The sequence below is a fragment of the Phascolarctos cinereus genome, unplaced genomic scaffold, assembly GCF_003287225.1.
Source record: "Phascolarctos cinereus isolate Bilbo 61053 unplaced genomic scaffold, phaCin_HiC Scaffold_7;HRSCAF=346, whole genome shotgun sequence".
NCBI lineage: Eukaryota > Metazoa > Chordata > Mammalia > Diprotodontia > Phascolarctidae > Phascolarctos > Phascolarctos cinereus.
Window position 1 is genome coordinate 98,627,629 of NW_027556180.1, and position 22,838 is coordinate 98,650,466.

The 22,838-nt window shown below is 34.4% G+C and overlaps 1 pseudogene; it reads left to right on the forward strand.

Annotated features, from left to right (window-relative positions):
• LOC110196760 (kanadaptin pseudogene) overlaps positions 1-22,373 on the forward strand; it is a 45,373-nt pseudogene extending 23,000 nt beyond the window's left edge.
• The last annotated feature ends 465 nt before the right edge of the window (positions 22,374-22,838 follow it).

The following is a 22,838-nucleotide window of genomic DNA, read 5'->3' on the forward strand; positions in this document are numbered from 1 at the left end:
TCACTTTGTATCTGTTCATATATGCCTCCCAAAGCTTCTATGAATTCTTCTGGCACACTGTTACATGACTTTTAAATATATTTCATTCTATCCACATAGCACAATTTATTTGTCACTCTTTTATTAATGATCAATTACATTTTTTCTATTTCTTTGCTACCACAAAAAGTAACCATTATGATTAATTGCATATACATTTATCTCTTCCACATCACAAGTTTCCCCATCACAATTTCAATATGTCACAGGTTGCCATAAGAAATTAAATGTGAATTTGGGGGAAGTTTTGAGGAAGCTGCAGGTGAGACAAAGACCAGCAGACAACACAGAGCCTATGACCAAATACTTAATCCAAATTTTACAAAAAGGTACTGTAAACACCCCATAAAAGAAAAAGAAAAAAAAATTCATACTTCTCTCATATGAAGGGAGTATCAAAAGACTTGACACAGATTTTCCAGATCATGGGGGGCACCTCACCTCTAAGCCCTGCAATGTGAAAATGTGAAAAAATATGGAAACTATTTTCTGTTTTTGACTACTTTTGGGAACATGTATAGCAATGGAATCTCAGGATGAAAGGATATAGAAAATTTTAGCAATATTAAGCATAATTTCAAACTACTTTCAACAATAGTTTGACAAATTTATAATTCTATCAGGAGTGCATTCGTGTGCATTTGCTTCCTCGTAGTCAGTCCAACATTACCTATTTTCATCTTTTGGCATCATTTCCAGTTTTGCAAGATGTGAATTGAATCTTCAATTTTGATTTACAGCTGGTGACATAGTAGACATAGTGAGGGGCCTTGAGTAGGGAATACTTAAATTCAAATCTGACCTCAGACATTTGGTGGTTGCCCATGGGCAAGTCATATAAAATCTCTTTTCCTCAGCTTCCTTGACTGTAAAATAGGGATAATAATAATAATAATGCCTACCTCCCAAGGTTGTTCTGAGGATCAAATGAGATAATATTTATAAAACATTTAACATAGTACCTGACTTTTGTTAATGCTACTCATTACTATTAATCATTATTAATTTATCTTATTAAGGATTTGGAGTTAAATGGGTTGCAATTCTTTTGATAACCATTTGTTCATTGTCTATTATGACATGTTCCAGTTCTTTTTTGTTCACATATGTGTGTGTTAATTCCCTAAATATCTTGGATATCAGTAACTTTACAGAGGTATTTGATGCAAATATTTTCCCAGTTAATTTTCTCTCTTCTCCTTTCATATCCTATGACATTTATTTCGTTTGTGCAAAAACATAATTGAAATAATCTAATTCATCTTTTATTACTTCTATCCTTTCTTTGGTTGAGAATTCTCTCTGTGGTTATAGTTGTGAAACTCATGTGAATTTTTTCTTTTTTTTAAATATGAACTTTAATTTTTAGGTAATATAACTATTCTAAGCTTTTTGTTAAAGCATATTTTACAAAATGGTGGTTTAAATATTTTTTCCAACTGTTTTCCACTTCCTATGACAGTTCTTGTTAAATACATAGGTCTTACTCAAGTAGTTTATGTTCAAGACTATTAAACACTAGATTGTCTAGTAAACTTTTTTGTTTGCTTGTTTTTATTGCTTATCTAGCTTTTACCAGAGACATTTTTTTTGTTTTGTAAGTGGTATCAAATGTTTGTAATTATTAATGTTTTATAGTACAATTTGATTCTTGAAATGCTGTTCATTCCTTTTTTTTAACTATTTTTCTTGATATTCTAAACCTTTTATGTCTTCAAATGAATGTATTATTTTGTCTATCTATATAAAATAACCTATTGATAATTTGATTGCTTTATCACTAAGTATGTGCAATAATTTAGTATTATTTTAATTTTTATTATTTTGTCGTACCCCTACCATTAGCAGTAAACATCCCTCCAATTATTTGTCATTTTGGGGGGAGAATATTTTTAATAGTATTTAATTGTATGTCTTGTATGCTTTGGTAGATTGATCCCAAGATAGATAGATTGATAGATAGATAGATAGATAGATAGATAGATAGATAGATAGACAGATATTTTCAATTTTGTGATTTTTTAAGCAGAATTTCATCATTTCTTATTTCCTCCAGCATTTCGTTCTTACAAGGTAGAAATGCTGGTATTTTTGTGAATTTATTTCTATTCATCCCTAAATGTCCATCATTAAATAAAATTACTTTTGAAATTGAATCTGTCAAAGAAATTTGTATGATTATAACATTTGTGGGAGACATTCATTTGTGTAGAAGCTCTAGGACTACATTTAATACTATCATAAATACTTTCGTTTTGTTTGTTTTGTTTTAAACAACTGACATAGTGGAATCTTATTTTTTGCATCTCATACTCAATTATATCTGTTTACATGGCAAGATTTTTTTTAAAGATTTCTGGCTGAGGTGATTTGAAGGTTTTTGTTTCATTTTGATTTTGGTTTTTTTGGCATCTGTGTGAAAAAAAAAAACTGCTTTGGATCCACCAAGCTTCTCTTCACAAAGAAATTATAATAGAATCAATGTCTTCACTTTTGTCAATTATTTTGTATAATAGCCTGTTTAAACAGATCATGTTGGAGTTGATATGATCACATTTGGTGCTTTCTTTTTTTCCCTTGTAATTCACACTTTTATCTTTGCTCTTACAATTTGCACAAAGATACCTAATTCTGAAATGTGTTATATTTATAACTATAATTTTGCTAAGATGTCACTTTTATTGAAATTTGTCATCAATTTGTGATAAAGTGATTATGACCAATTTTTGAGATGTTTGCTTCTTGTTTTGTTCCACCGTCTCCTTTAAAAATATCTTTATTATATGTAAGTTCTGAGAGACTTCAGATCTCTACTTTCTATCATTTCTATAATCCATGCCAAAGTTTACAACTTTCTTTTTGCCATATGTTCTTGTGTCCATTTGTGCTCTGAAATCATAAAGTATCAATGTATTCATTGACTTAGTTTGGATAAACTTCTTAAGTTCTTCACATAATTGGTCTACATCTGCATTCTTGGCAACAATGGCACATAAGCTGCATTTATTTTTATAATGTTCTTTTGCTGTTGAATAGTATAAGCAATGCAAAGCAAGTTACACAAATGCTATAGAACATCAATAAAATTATTCATGCCATTTTCTGGACTCACTAAAGTCTTTGAGAAACCCCTCAATAAATCCTTCCAGGTTTATGCAAAGAAGCCAATAACTATTGGAATGGGAATCTCCAGAAATTAATTGAGTGAAATATGACATAAATCATATCATCATTGATTAGTAAGGAAAAATAATATTGAGTAGAATCACACACTTAACTGTTCAGAATAAACTTTTTATTGCTATTCCTTAATCCAAATTGAATGTCATTCTATCGTAGAAATAAATTAAATTGGGCTGGCCTGGTTTGTTCTTCACAAAGCCATGTTGATTTCAACCCAGAACCTTTTGCTCTTTTAGTAATTGCAAATTGATCGTTTCATGACTTGTTTTAGTATCCTTCCAGGTACAAAAGCTAAACTGACCAGTACGTAATTGTCAAGGTTGTCCTGTTCCCTTTAAAAAAAGTATGACTATAAGAGAAATTGGCATTATATTTGTCCTTTTCAAGTCACCAGAGACTTCCGCTCTATATGAGTTTTAAAAATAAGAACTAATGCCTCTATAACATTTACCAATTTCTAAGGTAGCCTACAATGCATATTATAATGCCCTGGTGGTTTCAATATGTCCATTTCTTCTCCATAGAAAATTAGCTTCATATTGCAAATAGTACAAATGTAATTTTGCAGCTGTTTGCATGATGGAGTTGTGCTATTATGATGATCTGCCAAAACCATGGACATCCCTGCCCTTTGAAAATAAGAAAGCATTTATGAGAATTTAAATCCTATGTTCCAGGATTCCACAATGTGCTTCAACCAAATGCTAAATCCACATAAAATTTCTGATTCTCTCCTAGAAAACCTTTTCCTTTCCCCAATTAACAGATTGATTTTAATAAAAAGTAATCAAAGTTTATTTAGTCCACAAAAATGTTGACCAAGTCTCCTTGTTTTAGAAATAATGCATAGATTTACATATTTCAATACTTTAAGAATTCATGTTTTCATCAGTATGGTTTCTACCTCAACCAATGACATTTGCAGCCCTCCATGTTTTAGAACATAACTTTTTTTATAAGTTTCTGATGACAGGAAAATCTAATACGTGTTCTTTTAATGAACTGATATAAATTAAGCTAGGTTAGTCATTGGATGACAGTCATTTCCTACACCCATAATCAAAGCCTTTGTGGCTTGCAAGGAACTGACAGAGATTGTACCCTCTTGTCACAGTAGTCAATTGATATCACATTGTTGACTATACTACCCCTCCTTCTACCTCTTCTCTTCCTAAGGAAACAATAGGTTTCACAATAGTATAATTTGTGTGACTAGATTGAAGACATAAATTTCTGTTGCTAAAATAGTAGAACCCTCTTTATGTAAATCATAACTGACTCTAAAAAGGAAAATAACCTTTGGAACTGGCCTAATTTTTCCAAACTAGATGGTATTATTTTGTTTCTTGCCCCTGGATTCAAAATAATAAGGAATTCAATTATACATAACTTGCCCAACCTGTAAATAGTGGGAAGAATATTTGAAATGTGCACACAAGACTTCCATATTCTCTTTTAGTTCTTTTCTTTCTTTTTATGCTAGAATGAGAAACTGCAGGACATAGTCATTCCTTTCTGACTAAATGGTTGAAGGCTCAGTTAATTTCTTTCCTGTTATTTCACACACACACACACACACACACACACACACACACACAGAGAGAGAGAGAGAGAGAGAGAGAGAATATTTCTCCCTCTTTTTCCCCACTTCTCTCAAAGCCAATTTTCTTTCTTTATTTTCAATTTATCTTTACTTAGCCTACCTACTACTATTCCTTAACATAACCCATGGTGATACTTAGTATTCTCCACAAAATCCATTACATTATTTTTAACTCTGTTCTTTGACCCTACTTATTTACTACACACTTAACATGCTCTCCTTCACAATAGTCATTTAAATCTTCCCCACACCTAACAGCCATGTTCAAGTCCTACCTACCTATTCCATGATGCCTTTCCAGATTCTGAGGTTTATTTAAAAGCCAATAAATAATATTTCATATAATAAACAAATGATCAATGGCACTTGTCTGGCATCTGACAATGTATGAAAACAAGTAATAAAATTTCTCAATTTATGAATGAGTGAAAAACTATAAGCAGTCTGTACAAATGTTAATTATAATAAAAAGAAAGGAAAAGAAATGAATCACACACATATTCAACTACACCTACATGCATGAGTAAACAGTCTTTACTAATGCGTCTTTGTAGATTGAAAACTATTCTGCAATTGATATTCTCAGAGAACTGCCTGGGATAAGGATGAGTTAAATGTTCATCATGCAACCATTATGTGTCAGATGTTAGACTTGAAATCAGATCTTCTTCACTCATAGGCTAGCCTTCTATCCGCTATGTAAACAAAAAAATCAAATCCACTATAAAGAAAGCACAGGTCCAGATCAAATCTATACATATGATCACTAGAACAAAGACAGAGCTAGAAGGGATCTTGAAAACCATCTTATGTAACCCTGTATTTTATAAGTGAAATCTAGAGAGATTAATGACTTGTCCAAGGTCAGTCATGGGGTAAAAGACGGAGCCTGGATTTTCATCCATGCCCTGTAACTGTAAACCTGGTGCTCTTTCTAATGCATTACCACTGTTATTTGCATCAATCAATCCAGTATTTATTAATCATGTGACATGTACTGGCTACTGTGCTAGGTGTCAAAGTTTCAAATACTGTGAATGACACAATAACTACAAACTCACACACACATACACACACACATTTTGAGAGGAGTAAATGGAATTATCTTAGAAACAACAATCAGTTTTGGTCAAAACAAATGATTAAGTCTTTATTGCTAACTATGAGACTATGACAGGAGATAGGCAGTGCTCTGATTGAAGAATAAGATACAAAGTTGTCATCTTAAGACTGTCAAATTGTTAGCAAGAAAAGAATCAGATGATAATGACCAAAATAGGTGAGCAAGGAGCTATAGCTTTTCAACAATGATGAAATAGAAGAGCCTGCTGGAATAATTAGTTTTGAAAATTATCATTTCAGAATTGGAGATGGTTGTTGAAATGTTCAAAATGAGAAAGAATGAGGAGTGTTAAAAATTAATTGCTGCTTGATGGCATAACAAAAGAGCCAAAGAGCTTAACTTTTCTTCTGGGAATTTTATCAAATATATTGTGGTTTGTTTTATTCTTGAGGTTATTTGATGTCTTTAATGATGTGTATTTTGCTTGTTATGTGTTAGATATTATTAGATATTATCAGCTACCATACAGACCTAGGCAAAACAAAGAGGTGAAAAGAGGCCCAATAGAATAGAAACAGAAACTAACTCATCATGGAAGAAATTTCTGTGTTCTACATTTTCAATCTTCTTAGGCAATGGATGATAGTTTCCAGATACAAGAAAAAATGCTTCAGAAGAAAAGTTAAATATGTTGGCAAGAACTACAATTCTTAGAAGTGCATCTCCAGCCCTCATCTTGCAGCACACAGAAGCACATTTTCTTATAGTAATACCACAGAACAGAGAAAATAATGTAATTTGTAGAAAGAGCTTGGTGTAGCAGTAGGAAGCTGTAGTTTTTATTGGCAGTTATTCTCCTGACTATTGATGGGGTTTTGATCCAGTGCTTTAAGCACTTGAGGTTTGGATTCTTGATCTATAAAATGGACTAAATGATATCTGATGGCAGGACCACATTTTAGTTGTCATTATATGTGTTCCAGTGCCCACCTAGTATAGAGCACTGCACCTAGAACAACATTAAGATCATTTGATTTCACCAAGGTGTCCACACATTCCACCAAAACACTGCAGCCTATGTAAAAATTATGGTGCCAGAGAGTTGCCCAGGGCTCAGCAAGTTGAAGTGACTTGCTCATGCTTACACAGATGATAAATGGCAGAGATAGGATTTGATTGGAGGTATTCCGGACTCTGGGGCAGGTAGGTGGCACAATGGATAGAGCACTGACCCTGGAGTTAGGCAGACCTGAGTTCAAATCTGGTCTCAGACACTAGCTGTGTGACCCTGGGCAAGTCACTTAACCCTGTTTGCCTTAGTTCCTCATCTGTAAAATGAACTGCAGAGCAAATGACAGACCACTTCAGTATCTTTGCAAAGAAAACTTCAAATGGGGTTACCCAGAATCAAACATGACTGAAATGACAACAAAAAATCATGACTCTACGCTTAACACTCTTCCCCTTAAGTTGCACTGCCTTAACATAAATGAAGCTGGGCTGCTCAGTGGATAGAGGGCTGGGTCTAGAGCGAAGAAGGCATGAATTCAAATCCAACTGTAGACACTTACTAGCTGTGTGACCTTGGGTAAGTCATTTAACCACTATTTGCCTCAGTTTCCTTATCTATAAAATAGGAATAACAATAAAACCTATTTCCCAAGGTTATCACAATGATCAAATGACATAACACTTAGAGAGTATTGGCTCAAGGCCTGGAATATAGTAAGCATTATAGAAATGCTACCTACTATTGTTGTTATGATTATTAATTTTTACACATTGTAGATATTTGTTTCTTAATTCATTTAAAAAAAATTCAGTTCTAAATCATTTCTCTCCCTCTAGGCCTTCTGTCATCTATTGAGAAGGCTAACAATATGATACCTATGTTATATGTAAAGTAATGTAAAACATATTTCCATATTAGCCTTGCTGTTAAAAAAGGCAAAAAAATTGAAAATCAATATACTTCAATCTGCACTCAGAGTTCATTAGTTGTCTTTCCAAAGGTAGATAACATTTTTCATCTTGAATTCTTTTTAATTGTCATGAATCATTGTCATGAATCATTGCATTGAGGAGAGTACCTAAGTCTTTCAAAGGTGATTATTGTTACAACATTGCTGTCACTGTGTACGATGTTCTCCTGGTTATGATCATTTCTCTTTGGGTCAGTTCATATATCTTCCTAGATTTTTCTAAAAGAATCCTCTTCATTACTTCTTACTACACAATAGTATCCCATCATAATAACATACCACAACTTGTTCAGCTGCTCTCCAGTTGATAGGCAACCACTCAGTTTTTAATTCTTTGCCACAACAAAGAGCTACTATAAATATATTTAAATATGGGTCCTTTGATTTCTTTGGGATACAGAAGATGTAATGGTATTGCTAGGTCAAAGGGTATACACATTTTGATAGTCCTTTAGACATTGTTCCCTGTTGTTTTTGGTCAGTTCACAACTTTACAAAAAACACTTAAATGCTGCCTATTAGTCCATATCACCTCCAGCCTTTGCCAGTTTCCTTTTCTGTCATTTTCAACCTAAGAACTATGAGGTGGTATCTCAGAATTGTTTTAATTTGCATTTTTCTAATTATTAGTAATCTAGAGCATTTTAACATTACTATTGATAGCTTTGATATCTTCTTCTGAAACCCGTCTGTTCATAGGTTTTCACTTCTTATCAACTGTAGAATGGCTCTTATTTTTTATAAATTTGGTTCAGTTCCCTATATGTTTGAGCAATGAAACCTATATCAGAAAAACTTCCTATAAGTTTCCCCAGTTTCTTGCTTTCTTTCTAATTTTGGCTTCATTGATTTTGGTTGTGTTAAAACCTTTTTATTTAATATAATAAAATTATTCACTTACTCTCCTATGATCCTCTCTATCTCTTGTTTGGTCATAAACTCTTCCCTTATTCATAGGTGTTAAACGTAATTTCTTCCATGTTCTCCTAATTTGCTTATGATATAACCTTATGTCTAAATCATGTACCCATTTGAAGTTTATCTAAGTATATAGTGTGAGATGTTGGTCTATGCACCATTTCTTCTAAACTGCTTTCCAGTTTTCACAACAATTTTAGTTGAATAGTGAGTTCTTGTCCCCAAATCCCAGAATTTTAGGTTTATCAGACATTGGGTTACTGTGTTAAAAAAAAAAAACTTCTATATGTCGTATGCCTAATTTATTCCGCTTATCCATCATTATTTCTTATCCAGTACCAGATTGTTTGGTGATTATTGCTTTGTAGTATAGTTTGAAATTTGGCACCACTAGGCCATCTTCTTTTATGTTTCGTTTAATCAATTCCCTTAATATTCTTGACCATTTGTTCCTCCAGATGAATTTTGTTATTTTTTCTAGCTCGATAAAATAATTATTTGGTAGTTTGACTGATATGCCACTGAATAAGTAAACTAATTTAGGTAGAATTGTCATTTTCATTTTAGTGGCTTAACCTACCAAGAGTAATTAATATTTTTCCAGTTGTTTAGATCTATCTTTATTTGCATGAAAAGTATTTTTAATTGTCTTCATGTAGTTCCCATGGCACATCTTAGCAGCTAGATTCCCAAGTATTTTATACTGTGGGCAATTATTTTAAATAGAATTTTTCTTTCTATCTCTTCCTGCTGTTGATAATATGTAAAAACACTGATGATTTATGTGGATTTATTTTACATTCTGCAATGTTGCTAAAATAATTTTTCAACTAATTTTTAGTTGATTCTTAACATTTCTCTAGACTACAAATACATGATCTGCAAACAGTGGTAGTTTTATTTCTTCATGGACTTATTATTCCTTCAATTTCTTTTTCTTTTCTTATTGGTACAGCTAGCATTTCTAATAGAATGTTTAACAATAGTGGTGATACTGTACACCCTTGCTGACCTTATTTGGAAGGCTTCAAGTTTGCCCCCCTCACAATGAATGTTTGCTTTTTGTTTTAGATTGATACTACTTATTATTTGAAGAAAAGTAATATTTATTCCTATGTATCTAATGTTTTTAATAGGAATGGGTGTTGTATTACATAAAAAATTATGTATCTATTGATATAATTACATGATTCTTATTTTTGTTATTGATATGGCCAGTTACTCTTATAATTTTCCTTATATTGAAGTAGGCCTGTATTCCCACCTGGTATAAATCCCACTTGAACATAATGTATGATCTTCGTGATATATTACTATAGTCTACTTGCTAGTACTTTATTTAAAGTTTTTCTATCAGCCTTCATTAAGAAAATTAGTTCACAGCTTTCATTCACTGTTTTTGCTCTTCCTGGTTTAGGCATCAGCAGGCTGTACCTAAGTAAGCCAGCAAGAGGACCCAAGCCCCAGGACAGGTCAGTGACTGAGGCCTCTTGCAGCCCCAGAACAGCAGCAGGTGAGAGGCCAGGACTCCTGTGGCCCCAGTGCAGCAGTAAGCAAGTCTCAAGACTCCCTTACACCTGCAGACTCAGTGTCAGTTGACAAGCTACCAGGTGGAGCAGCAGGTGAGCCACCAGGCAGGACAACAGCCAGCACCCACAGTTTTTGATGCAAGAAGTGTGGGATAGGGCTTCGTCCACCCCAGGAGCAGAGCTCAACATTAAAAGGTTAAAAAATGAACAACAACAAAAAAAGAGAACCTGACCATAAAAAGTTACTATGATGACAGGGAAGACCAAAACACAAACTCAGAAAAGGACAACAATATCAAAATGCCTACATGTGAAGCCTTAAAGAAAAATGAGACCTAGTCTTATATCTAAAATGAACTCCTAGAACAGCTCAAAAAGGAGTTTAAAAATCAAATAAGAGAGATTTTTAAAAAATTAGGAAAAGGAATAAGAGTTATGCAAGAGAATCATGAAAAAAAAATAGTCAAGAGCTTGGTAAAATAAGCACAAAAATAGAAAAAAAAAATGTACAAAAATCCACTGAAGAAAATAACTCCTTAAAAAGTATAATTGGCTGAATTGAAAAGGAGAGGGGAAAAAAGGTCAGTGAAGAAAATGATTCCCTAAAAATTAGAATTGAACAAGTGGAAACTGATGATTCCATGAGACATCAAGTATCACTCAAACAAAATCAAAAAAACTGACTATAATGCTTCAGATAAAAAAAATGGATATTCAATGAAATAGAGGACTTTCAAACATACCTGATTGTGGGGAAAAAAAGCAGAGCTGAAGAGAAAGTTTAATTTTGAAACACAAGACTCAAGAAATGCAGAAAAAGGTAAACAGGAAAGAGGAAAATAAGGGATTTAATAAGGTTGAACTGTTCACATCTCTACACAAGAAGATGATATTTGTAACTCTTAAGAACTATGTCAAATATCAGGGCATTTAGAAGGAGTATACTTAATAGAAGTTGTGGTATAAGTTGATTTTGATGGGCTGATATTCAAATGGGAAATAAAAAAAGGGGTTGAGAGAAAGGATTGCACTGGGAGAGCAGAGAAGGGAGAGGTAGAATGGGGAAAATTATCTCACATGAAGAGGTGTGAAAGAACTATTTCAGTGGAGGGAAAGATGGGGGGAAGCAGTGGGTATCACTTGAATCTTACTCTCATCATAACTGGCTCAAAGATGGAATAACGTACACACTCAGAGGGGTATAGAAATCTATATTACTCTGTAGAGAAGTAGTAGGGGAAAAGGAAAAGAAAAGGAGAAAGGACTGATAGAAGAAAAGGAAGTTTGGGTGAGTTGGTGGTCAGAAGCCAAACCAAACACTGAGGAGAAAGAAAAGAGTAAAAAAAGACACACACACACACACACAGAGATACAGAGACAGAGACACAGAGACAGTGACAGACAGAGACAGAGAGAAACAGAGAGACAGAGGGGAGGAGAAGAAGAAGAAGAAGAAGAAGAAGAAGAAGAAGAAGAAGAAGAAGAAGAAGAAGAACAAAAACAAGAACAAGAAGAACAAGAAGGAGGAGGAGGAGGAGGAGGAGAAGGAGAAGAAGAAGAAGAAGAAGAAGAAGAAGAAGAAGAAGAGAAGAGGAAGAAGAAGAGGAAGAAGAAGAGGAAGAAGAAGAAGAAGAAGAAGAAGAAGAAGAAGAAGAAGAAGAAGAAGAAGAAGAAGAAGAAGAAGAAGAAGAAAATGCAGAAGAAAATAGCTGATAATCATAACTGGGAATGGGAATGGGATGAATTTACCCATAAAATTGAAGCAGATAGGAGAGTGGATTAAAAAAATCTTACAGTATATTCTTTACAAGAAACACACAAAGCAGAGAGACACATGCAGAATTAAGGTAAGGGGCTGGAGCATAATCTATTATGCTTCAGCTAAAGTTAAAAAAAAAGCAGGGGTAGTAATCATTATCTCAGACAAAGCAAAACAAATACAGATTTAATTAAAAGAGATCAGGAAGGAAACTACATCTTGCCAAAAGATACCACAGACAATGAAGTAATACCAGTATTAAACACATGTACCAAATGGTACAGCATCCAAAATTTTAAAGGAGAAATTAAATGAGTTACAGGGGAAAATAGACAGCATAACTATATTAGTGGAGTACCTCAATTTTCCCCTAACAGAATTAAACAAATCTAACCATAAAATAAGCAAGAAATAACTTAAAGAAGTGAATAGAATTTTAGAAAAGTTGGATATGACAAACCTCTGGAGAACAAGTCATAGAAACAATAAATGATGCTGTAAAAAAAAAAGAGAGAGAGAGGATGACAACAATGATACAACAAAACCAAAAATTATGGGATGCAGTCAAAGCAGTATATGGGGAAATTTTATATCCCTAAACTTTTACATCAATAAAATATGCAGATTAATGAATTGGGTGTGCAATTAAAAAGAATAGAAAAAGCACAAATTAAAAATCTGCAATTAAACACCAAATTAGAAATCCTGAAAATCAAAGGAGAAATTAATAAAATCGAAATGACATAATTGAATTAATAAATAAAGCTAGAAGCTGGTTTTATAAAAAAACAACAACAACAACAAAATAGATAAACCAGTGCTTGATTTGATTTTAAAAAAGGAGAGCAGAAAATCAAACTTACCAATATCACAATTAAAAGGGGTAAATTAATCACCAGTGAAGAGGAAATTAAAACAATTATTAGGAGCTATGTTGCCCAATAACATACCAATAAATATGACAATCTAATTGAAATGAGTGAATATTTACAAAAATAGAAATTGTTCAGATTAACAGAAGAGGAAACAGAATAAATAAATAACCCCATATTTAAAAGAAAGAAATAAATTGAACAAGCCATCAATTAACTCACTAAGAAAAAAATCCCCAGGGCCAGATGGATTCATAAATGAATTCTATGAAACATTTAAAAAACAATTAATCCCAATATTATATTAACTATTTGAAAATAACAGATGGAGTCTTACCAAATTCTTTTTATGACACAAATATGGTGTTGATGCCTAAACCAGGAAGAGCTAAAATAGATAAAAAGATTATACACCAATTTTCTTAATAAATATTGGTAAATTTTTAAAATAAAATGCCAGCAAAGAGATTATAGTAACATATCACAAGGATCACACACTATGATTAGATAGGATTTATATTAGTAATGCAGGACTTGTTAAATATTAGGAAAACTATCAGCATATTTGAACATGTGAATAACAAAACCAACAGAAATCATATATAAGTTTGACAAAATACAATACACCTCCCTATTACAAACAGCACAGAGCATAGGAATAAATGGAGCTTTCCTTAAAATGATAAATAATATTTATCTAAAGCCATCAGCAATAATCATATGTAATTGGGACAAGCTAGAAGCCTTCCCATCAAGATTAGCGGTAAAGCAAGGATGCCAATTATCACCATCATTATTCAGTAATGTATTAGAAATGTTAGCTATAGAAATAAGAAAAGTAAAAAGAAATTGAAGAAATTAGAATAGGTAATGAAGAAACAATACAATCACTCTTTGCAGATGATACAATGATATACTTAGAGAATCTTAGAGAATCAACTAAAAATTAGTTGAAATAATTAACTTTAATAAAATTGCAGGTTACAAAATAAACACACATAGATCATCAGCATTTCCATATATTACAAACAAAGCCCTTCAGTAAGAGATGGAGAAATTCCATTTAAAGTTACTATAGCAATAAAAAATACTTGGGAGTCTACCTGCCAAGACAAAACCTAGAATCATATGAATAATATGAACACAATTACAAAACACTTTTCACACAAATAAAATCAGATCTAAACATTTGGGAATATATCACTTGCTCATGGGTAGGCCAAGCCAACATATTTAAAATAACATTCTACCTAAAGTAATTTACTTATTCAGTGCCATGCCAGTCAAGCTAAAAAAAAATGTTTTATATAGTTAGAAAAAAAAAATAACAAAATTCATCCAGAAAAACAAAAGGTTAAGAATGTCAAGAGAATTAATGGAAAAAAAAAGTGAATGAAGGTGGCCTAGTTGTACCAGATCTCAAACTGTATTATAAAGTAGTAATCATTAAACAATCTGGTACTGAGTAAGAAAGACAGTGGCTGATCAGTGAAATAGATTAGGTACAGAAGACACAGTAGTAAATGATCCTCATGATCTAGTGTTTGATAAACCCAAAGACTTCAACCTTTGGGAACAAGAATTCACTATTTGACAAAAACTTCTAGGGAAACTGAAAAACAATATGGGAGAAGCTAGGTATAGATGACCATCTTACAATATATACCAAGATAAAGCCAAAATGAATACATGATTTAGACATAAAGGGTGATTAGACATAAAGGGAGAGCAAGGAATAGTTTACCCGCAAGATCTATGCAGAAGGGAAGAATTTATGACCAAACAAGAAATAGAGATCATTACAAGATATAAAAGGAATAATTTTAATTATATTAAATTTAAAATATTTTATAAAAACAAAATCAATGCAAGATTAAAAGGCAACAGAATGATGGGGGAAAATTTATATGTCTCTGATAAAAGACTCATTTCTCAAATATATGGAGAACTGAGTCAAATTTATAAGAACAAAATTCATTCCTCAATTGATAAATGGTCAAAGACATGAACAAGCAATTTTCAGATGAAGAAATCAAAGCCATTGATAATCATATAAAATTCTCTAAATAACTACTGATTAGAGGATACACATTAAAACAACTCTGAGGGGGCAGCTAGGTGGTGCAGTGGATAGAGCACCCACTTTGGATTCAGGAGGACCTGAGTTTAAATCCAGCCTCAGGCACATAACACTAGCTGCATGACCCTGGGCAAGTCACTTAACCACATTGCCTAGCCAAAAATACAAAAACAAGCAAACAAACAAAGCAACTCTGAGGTACCACCTCACACCCATGAGGCTGAATAATATTACAGAAAAGGAAAATGACAAATGTTGGAGGGGATGTGGGAAAAATTATATGCTAATGCACTGTTGGTAGAGTGGTGAACTGATCCAACCATTCTGGAGAGCAATTTGGAACTATGGTCAAAGGGCAATCAAACTGTGTGTACCCTTTGATCCAACAATACCACAACTAGATCTATAGCCCAAAGAGATCATAAAAAGGGAAAATGACCTATCTGTACAAAAATATTTATAGCAGCTTTTTTTTGTGGTAGCAAAGAATTGAAAATTGATGGGATGCCCATCAATTGGGAACTGGCTGAATAGATTGTGGTACATGATAATAATGGAATACTATTGTTATATAAGAAATGATGATCAGGCTGATTTCAGAAAAACCTGGAAAGACTTACATGAACTGATGCGAAGTGAAGTGAGCAGAACCAGGAAAACCTCGTACATAGCAACAGCAGTCTTGTATGATGATCAGCTATAAATAACTTATCAATTCTCAGCAATACCATGATACAAGAAAATCCCAAAAGACTCATAATGAAAAATGCCATCCACATTCAAAGAAAGATTTGATAGTATTGAATGCAGGTTGAAACACACTATTTTCACTTTATTTTTTGTGTTTTTATTTTTTCTTCTTCTGATCTATTTCTTCTCTTACAACATGACCAATATGGAAATACTTCTTACAGATTGCATATATATAACCTACACCAATCTGCTTTAGTCTCTTACGGAGTGGAGAGGTAAAGAAGGAAGGAAATGCGAAACTCTGATTTTTTTTTAATTGAATGTCAAAAATTGTCTTTACTTATAATTGGGAAAAATGTATTTTAAAATATTTGTTATTTCAGATATTTCTCCAGAAGGGGGAGTGGAAGGAATGCAGGAGGAAATTATGATAATGTAATAAAAATCAAAAATACATCAATAAAAACTTAAGATAATTTTAAAAGAAAAAAAACAACAACAAGAAATCTCTGCTCACCTTGCCAGGGGAGGTCACTGTCTCAAACTTCAGGGTGTTTTGCCTTACTTTTTTCATAGCAGTTCTGTGGACCTGTAAGTTTTCATTGTTTCCAATATGATATAATCAGAGAGAGATGTGGACACTGCTCCCTTCATTCTGGTCTTTACACAGGTAGAGTTCTTGCTCTCTTGGAACCTTAACTCCTGTTCTTCCCTAGAACTGCAACCTGGAAGTAGGGCCCCTACTACTTTGAGATCACAAGTGCTCCTCTCTGCCCTGGAATTGCAACCCAGAATGATAATTCCTGACATAAGCACTCCTCTCTTCCTTGGACCTGAGACCCCAGGACAAGAGTCTCTACTCCCTTGAAATCACAAGCACTCTTCTCTGTCCTTGGATGGCACCTTGGAACTGCCCAATAGAGTTGCCAAATGGCATACACTCCTATGCCCAATGCTAACCCCTACAATTTCTTTCAGACCAAGTGTTCAACCCCCTTACCATCTCTGGGAAATGAAAGTTCCTGGTACTGTTGCTGCTTCTATCAACCTTGCCACCAAGGACCACAGCTGGTGTTGCTATTGTGCTGCACTACAGGCTAGCCCCCAACCCAGTGCCACAAACCACTCATTCTTACCTCTTAAGTTATCCTATGCTAATTTTTTTTTCATCCTGAGCTTCCATTAGTTTTTAAATGACACTTTAACATTTGATTTGACACATCATTTTAAAGTTGTTTAGATGGAATTATTGGAAGAGTTTGGCTAGAATTCTCCCTTTACTCTATTCCCTTTACTTGGTTCCCTAGTACATTGTGATTATTCACATGGTAGACATTTCATAAGTGTTTGAAAGATTGAAGAGTATAATGAAAACGACACTGGATTTAGACCCAACAGATTTGCATTTGACTCCTTGGCCCTGTGATTTCCTAGGCATGTAATTATGGGCAAGTCATTTAAACTCCCTGAGCCAAGTGGTCTCATTTGAAAATTGAGAATAGGGCAGCTAGGTGGCACAGTGAATAGAGCACCGGCCCTGAAGTCGGGAGTACCTGAGTTCAAATCCGGTCTCAGACCAAACACTTGACACTTACTAGCTGTGTGACCCTGGGCAAGTCATTTAACCCCAACTGCCTTTAAAAAAAAAAAGAAGAAGAAGAAAAATTAAAATTGAGAATAATACTATTTGCCCACCTTCCCACATAGCAGTGTTGTGATGGAAGTATTTTGATTACTGGACATTTCTCTATAGAAATGTGATCACCATCTCCATTATTTTGGAAGTCAATGGAAATATCAAATTTGCTTCTCATATTTCCTTTATTATTAGCTTTATATTGCATTCCATTAAGTAGAGGTAAGCTAGTGGGTTTCTTTGTTTGTTTAAAAGCAAAGATAAGCCAACATTTATTCTTTTTTTTTCTTGCAGGTAAGGAAGATGTTGGTAGATCATTGTATATGGCTTAACTTGTTAATTATTTTGAATTAACCAAATAAAAATAAGATAAAAATCTCTAAATTATACTTCCTCCTACCACCAGGAGCTGTAGGAATATTTCTGTGATTGATTTACAACTTTACAATTAGAGAAATCTGGCCAACAACTAGGTTTACATAGGAACATTTTTTTTTCATTTATGAAACAAATGAAAAAAAAAAGTTGTGACTTCATAATCTAGAGTGTGTTCTGATTCTTCTGGGTGCAAAGGCTCTAATGCAAATAATGCCAAATTTTCATCACAGTAATTGTAGAATTTGTGCTGTGCTAAAAAGAGCTCATTCTAAGGATCAGGAGATCAAAATTCTAGCCACTAAGTCTCTTTGTGACCCATAGTAAGTCATTTAATTTTATTGGGCCCCATTTTCTTTGCAAAAATGAACAAATTGTACTTGATGAACTCAGAGTTTGTTGCTGTTTCTTTCTTCATGATGCTTATATCTCCTTAACTTTTATCTGTGTGTTTGACTCAGATGTGTGCTCTTGCACATGTACATTTTCAGACCTGTGATTTAATTTGTGTAGGGAACTGCCAGTGTGGAACCTCCACAGATGGAGTCTTAGTTGCCTGGGGTGTTGAGAAATTAAGTAACTGGGCAGTGGTCATAGTTAGCGAGAGAAACAAAATATCAGGCCTAGTTTTCCTGACTTCAAAGTCAGCACTCTATTCAATATACAACACTGTTTTTCTTAAGTAGGATATAGCTGGTTTAATTCTCAAAGGCTCAAAACACTAGAGATATTAGATCTCTAAATTATAGCACTGGTATTTCAGGATGCTGCTTTCGTTAGTATGTTGGGACTGGGAAGTGAGGGGGAAATGATATTTTTAAGAAAGCTATCTAAAATTATGTGCAAGGTCTTTGAAACCTCAAATACAAAATTAAATATTTGTGGCTATAAAATTAACATTTCTCTTCTCTTGTTATCTTGGAGAAGCTGCCTTTCTTTTACTTTCCCTTTCTGAATACACACACACACACACACACACACACACACACATATGTATATTTTATGTATTGTTGTGTACTGTGTTCTATTAACTTCATCTATATATATTTCTGAAATAGAATTAAAGTATATTTTTCCATTCTGCATGACACAATGTCATACCTGACTAAAGAAAAAAAGAAAAATGATCATTTCTGTCATTCGAGTTACTGATTTTTTTCCCTTAAAGGTGGATCAAGACCTGAATCTATTTATAACAAATCATAGTTTAATTTTCTTCAGAAATCATAATTTCAATCAGGATCAAATTATACAGTAATTTAAAAGTCAATAACTCTTAGAGAGTTCAGAAAAGTAGCTTATGATGAAAAACATTTTAAGTTTTCTAAGGCAGCTTTAATCCAAGTATTCTTGTATAAGGTGTTAGGACAATTGTTAAAAGATCTCTAAGTATAGGACTTCATACAATTTCACCAAATTAAAACATGCATATTCTTTTTTATAGAACATCAAACAAATTTTTTGTTGCTATTTGACTAAACAGATTTGTGAACAGGTCTCCTAATATTTTGCATCTCTGTTCACCTGAAGCATCCTTGTTCAATTAGAAATGATAGAAAAATCCACTTCTACAGCAAGCAAGAATCTAAGGATACTTCAACCTAAGGGTCCAGGGCACTGATTTATTTGATAAACCTTGTAATCAACAAATTCACCACAGATGAAGCCAATGCTCATTTACTATTGTCCCAGAAATACATTACAGAGCCAAAGCTAGATATTAGGCATTACTATGGAAGACAACTTAGATGAGCATAATTAAAAGGAAGTAAGGCTGATAAGTTACTTCATAAGCTCATTACCTTTGCTCATCTCAGAAAATAGTTGTGTAATTCTATGTGTAAGATCCCAAGTAAATGGTATTATTTCAGAGAAAAGAATTCTAAACATCAAATTCTTTCCTATCCCTTCTTTTAATGATGCAAAAAAAAACCCATGAAAACTTGCCTGTACAGAATCATAGAATTTTTTCCTAGGATGATCATTGGTGTTCATCTGGCAACATCTCTTCATTTTAGGGATAATGGAAACTAAGACTCAGAATGTTTAAGTACTTGGTTCTATCACACAATCAATAAGTGATAGAACAAGGATAATTAAAATCTAGGTATTTTGATTTTTGGTTGTCTTCCCATTATATGATACTGCCTTGAAGATAATAAATGTAAAGCACTTTGCAAAGCTTACATAAATGTTAGGTATCATTGTTATTAACGTCATCCCTCATCATGGTTAATAATTGCTTAAACATCATATTACATTAATTTTCTACTTAACATGAAAGCTCTTTAGATGTTTGGAGAAATCCATTGTATTTAATGAAATGTTTGATACACTATTCTGCTATCCCTGTCCGTGTTTCCTACAAAACTCTCCCTTTCCCAACACTACATTTTCCCCCCATTTTGCGACAATTCAACAAGCATTTATTGAGCCCCTACTGACTTCCAATCAGCCTCCCTGGGCGCCGTGGGACCATACCCTGGAAGGAGAAAGAGGAAGAGAAAGACCCGCCTCTGGCTCGACGTCATGAAGATCATTTTGCCATAGCCAGTCTAGGAGGAGGCTTGACTCAGAGCACCAGCCAAGAAGAAGCTGTTGCTGTTGCTGCGGGGGCAACCTCTGTGCAACCCCACCCCCACCCCGACCCCTACAACCTGGATACACTGGAAGGGCGGGACCAACCCAGGCAGCCACATGCTGGAGGGCCGGAGCAGCTGCGTGTTCAGGCACCTGCACGGTAGTGTGACCCTGGAGCACCCTTCGTTGTCCCTCTTCCAAGAATTGCTGCAGCACCAGCGTGGGGGACTAGCTTCTACCAATACGACCTGAATCCCACCTTCGTGAACAAGGTCCGAGTGTCATTCTCAACGGCAGCCCAGTACACGTGGTCCGTGTTCTCAGCTTTGGGAGGAGTCACCTGACTCTTGCCTTTCAGGGACGAAAAGATAATAAAGAAACAGAATCCCAGCTAAGAGTAATTCATTTGAAAGCTTTGCATAAGCAACAGGAGATAAAATCAGAGAATAAGACGTTGTGTGAAGACTCTGATGAAGAAGAAACATGCCACAGAAGAGAAGTACTAGTAATCAAGATGTCAAAATAGGGTGTGTTTGGGGAGTGGGCGAAGATGCCATTGGAAAAGAATTTCAGCAGGAATGCGAAAGATTATCTATAAAGGATCCCCAGAAAAGCCCTGCAAGGGTTTTTTGAAGGAGAAGGAGAATTAGAATATTGATATGATGAAGAAGGACATACCACTTGGCTTTGAAGAGTTAGGTTGCCTGTGGATTTTTCACTAGGAAAACAATTGGTGGCTGAGGTGGTTCACTTACTAAAGTAAAAGGAAGCAATGATCCAGTGCTCCCTGGAAGCCTATTAGATGTTTGAATCCTTGGGTTTGCTGTATAGGAGGCAGTAACTCGAAAAGAGAAAAACTAAGGACTGGGAGGAAGAAGATTATTATGACAGTGATGATGACACACTCCTTGATCAACTGGCTCGGTTGAGCAGAAGAGTCCTAACAAGATGAAAAACGTTTGAACAAGTGATGGTAAACTGGAGACCTATGATTCACTGATTGGAAGTTAAGTAATGTAGAGAAAGAATTTGCTGAGATTTCAGAGAAGCTGAAAGTCTCAGGCAAAGACTTTTCAGAGCCTACACCTCAGAATTCTTTGGATGCTTCATGACAGAAATCAAATCTGGGAACATATTAGATGGTATGTCTGGGGAGGGGAGCATGTCATTTAAGAACCATTGAGCTGAGGAAAAAACAGCAGAGATTTAAAGGAATGATTAAACTTGTGAAACCAACAGAGACAGCAGAACTTAAAAAGACTGAAAACCAGGCTGAAAATCTGGAAAATAAGACTAAAAATGTAATATTGCCTCTTTTTGGTGACATGAAAGGAGGAAGCAAATTTAAATTAAAACGTGGAACAGTAGGAAAATTCCACCCTGTTTCTAGCATTCCCTCCAAGTTTAATGAGATTGAAAGATGAGCCTGAAGAAGAGGAGGAGGTAAAAAAATTTTTTAAAAATTTAAAAAGGGGGAGTTTGGTGGCACAATGAATAGAGCACCAGCCCTGAAGTCAGGAGGGCCTGAGTTCAAATCCAGTCTCAGACACATGACACTTACTAGCTGTGTGACCCTGGGCAAGTCACTTAACCCCATTTACCTCACCAAAAAAGCAAAAAATAGAAAATAAAAATAAAAAAAGAAGAGGAGGAGGTAGAAGAAGAATGAAAAGAAGGATCAATGGATCATGGACCTCTTAAAATGGAGATGCAGTCAGAAGGAAGCAATGCAAGAAACTTATCCAACTCCAGGTCTTTTAAGTCAAAACAAACAGATGGTCACCAGGCATGGAAAAGGGTTCCGACTCAGCCTAGCTAACAAAAGCAGAGTAAAGGATGTTCAGAGGATAAGGAAATGGCCTTGGTCCAAGGGGAGTCTTCAGAGCCAAACAATAGCAGAAAGCAAAGCAAACAAGTACTAAAGAAAGGGTTTTGTGGCAGATTGCCACAAATGTTTTCTTCTCAGTATCCAGAAGATGATCCAGAAAACATGCGTGGGTACCACCTGAAGGCCAGAGTAGTGAAAGCAGGACTGATCTGAATGAAAAATATGGTTATTGATTTCCACAAAGTCTCAAGTCCTTCCTTTTATTCAGTACTGCTTAAGAGGTGACATTGTGGCAAGCACATTGATCAGTTCAGCTTGTCACCATTTCAAGTTGAATGGCCAAGAATGAAGCATTTGAGCAACCATTTGTAAAATCTTTATGGCTTGATCTCTTCACCCAGATTCTTGACCTTCTGAAATAATGACCTTTAATCTTTGTCTTCTTTTGGGCATGAATCATGTGCTTGATGTTCATGCATCAAAGTGAAAGTTTATATACGTATAAATCCTAAGAACTATATATTTCAAGACCAAGCAAAGCATTGAAAAAAAATGTTTTCATTGGTTTTCTATATCATTTGATTGAAAAAGAAAAGAAAAAGAAGTACATAGAAAAGGTTTGTTCTCTCACCATCAGCTCCATAGGAAAACTAAGAGTGTTTACCAAAGACTTATAGGGACCCCCATTGTGTCACCTT